Genomic DNA, 2,722 nt, shown 5'->3' on the forward strand with positions numbered 1-2,722 from the left:
TTCCCCATACCCTTCACCTGTGTCTGTGGCTCTCAGATCTCTCATTTCTCTTATACGGACAACAGTCATTAGATTCAGCACCCACTCTAAATCCAGGAGGATTCTGATTATATCTGCAAAGACCCTATTTCCAAATAAGGTCACATTCATAGCTACTGGATATTAGGTCTTGGACATTTCTATGCAGGGAGGGGGACACATTTCAGCACACTACAGTTAAATGTGGAGAGGGACCCAGAAACTTGTATTTTTCACCCCCCCCCCAAAATGACTCTGATGCAGGTAGTATGTAGGCCATACTTTAAGAAACACTGATCCAGTTGCTAGGGACTCAGGGACATGGTCCCTCTCCTTGGTGAAACTGCTCTCTAGTAGAATATACAGGCAGACGGGCCAATGATTAAAACATGGTATGGGGCTGGGTATGTTGGCACATGCCTGTGATCCTGGCATTCTGGAAGGCCAAGGGCAGCAGATCCCCTGAGCTCAGGAGTTCGAGACCAGCCTGAGCAAAGTGAGACCCCTGTCTCTATGAAAAATAGAGAGACTAGCCAGGAGTATTGGCCGTGCCTATAGTCCCAGCTACTCAGGAGGCTGAGACAAGAGGATCACTTGAGCCCAAGAATTTGAGGCTGTTGAGATGTTGAGAGCTATGTAGCTATGGCACTCAATCCCAGGGTGACTGAGTGAGACTCTGTCTCAAAAACAAAACAAAAGAAAACACAGTACGGTGTAGTGATCTCCAACAACGCTTAGACAAGCAAGACTGAAGAAAGGACTCAGACCAGAGTTCGAATCCTGCCCCTTCACTCACCAGCTGTGGGGCTTAAAGCAAGTTCCTTAGTCCATCTTAACCACAATTTCCTTATCTATAAAATAAGAATGATTCCAACCTTACGTCAATGTGAGAACGAAGCCATGCAAAATGCTTAACATGGAGGATGCACTCAAGAAGTAGCCATTAGTGATGACTAAGGTGGGAAACAAGTTGAATTCATTTTTACATCCCCCATCTCCCAGATTGTGTGCCCTACACATTCTAGGTGTTACTGAATGCTCGTGGGAGGACAAGGAGGCGTCATTACTCTGGAGAAACTCCACTGAGATGGGAGGAAAACTCTAAAACACCCATTTCAGGATCAACTGACTTAACAAGCATTAGTGAGCACCTGCTGTGTACAGAGCTCAGTGTGTGGTGAAATAAACAGCTGAACAAAACACAGACTAGATAGGAAACCCACTGTTAAAATACAGTGCCGTCAGTGCCAGGTGGAGGAAAACCCATCAGGGACATCCCATGCCATTGAGCACTTGATCACTTGATCACATTCCATCCTTTAATATGCTCTTATTGTTTACGGAGTGACTTTCCTCCCAGACAGCATCATTAAAGCCCCACCAGTTCCTTGAGGGCAGGGAAGTTCTCTGTCTTGTTCACCACTGACCCCCAAGCACACAGCGATGCACCTGACTCCTAAGAGGCATTTGATATGCATTTGTTGGAGGACTGAATTTTCTGTTGCCATTTTGGGGCCCACTATTGGACTTCTAAGGAGAACCTTCTCCAGCCTCCTTGACTAAGTATCATTCCTGGCGGCCCCAGAGACAAGATTCCCCCCACCCCCAGAGGCTCTATCCCCTGACATAAAGCCTGACCGTTTGAGGAGGAGGAGGACGCCAGCTGCATTATAACTTATCATGATACTGTAGATAGGACCAAACCAATACTAAATAAATTGAACCAGTTGGGGGGGGGTGAAGCTACAGTAAACAGTCCCCTTCAAAGATGGGACGCTCTGTGCACACTGGACATTGTATGGGTATTACTAGTATTGGCCTGGTACTACCTACAGTATCACTATGTTATCAGACTGACCTGGAGACCCAGGAAACAAAGGCGAAAGGCGAGGGCTTGGGTTCTCCACCCCGAGGGAAAGGAAAGGAAAGGGCAAACAATACCCGCTCTTCACTGTGTGCTCTGGAGGGAGGAAGTTCCTGATTGGCTTTGGGGTGGAGGGAGCAGAATGGCGTGGTGGCGTGGTGGCATGGCTAAGAAACACCGGGAACTGCTGGCACAAACGGTGGCAAGTCAGGGCAGCTCCCAGCTTACCTGTGAGGGGGAGACACCAGCACCCCTCTGCCTACAGAAGCCGGCAGCTCCTCTCAGGCCAACAAACTCTTAGCGTGGACTCATGGGGGAACGGTGTGGGAGTCTGAAAGCGGACTGAGGGTTTATTTAGGACAAAATAGTTGGGGGAAGAAGATGGGGGAGACGGCGTTCTCTGCTTCCACAAGTCACGCACCTGTGTTCCAGGCCTTTGACAAATGGCCCCTACACCTTATACATAGTCAACACGTGTTGAGTGAAAACGTGTGGGTGAGTGAACCCGGAACTCCCCTACCGGAACCACCCCAGCAGGTAATTCCACCTGGTCCAGGTGTGGCCCCAGGGCTGGCTTGTCCCCCAGGGCGCCGCCTTTCCGCTCTGTCCCCGGCGTCGGTCCAATCGCGGAGCGGGCAGGCGGGTGGGGCTTGGCTCCTTCTGCTCCCGGATCCCGGGGCTTCTCTCGCCAATCCGGGGCCAAACCCTGCGGGGTGGGGGGAGGCCCTCCCCGAAGTTGGCACCAGATGGCGCGGGAGAAAGTGGCGCCGCGTCCGCCGGGAAGCGCGGGCGAAACGGCGCACCTGGCGGGTGGCGCGGGGGGCAGCGCGCCGCGGCCAC

This window comes from Otolemur garnettii, unplaced genomic scaffold, assembly GCF_000181295.1.
Source record: "Otolemur garnettii isolate 467f Iridium unplaced genomic scaffold, OtoGar3 scaffold00069, whole genome shotgun sequence".
NCBI classification, from domain to species: Eukaryota; Metazoa; Chordata; class Mammalia; order Primates; family Galagidae; genus Otolemur; species Otolemur garnettii.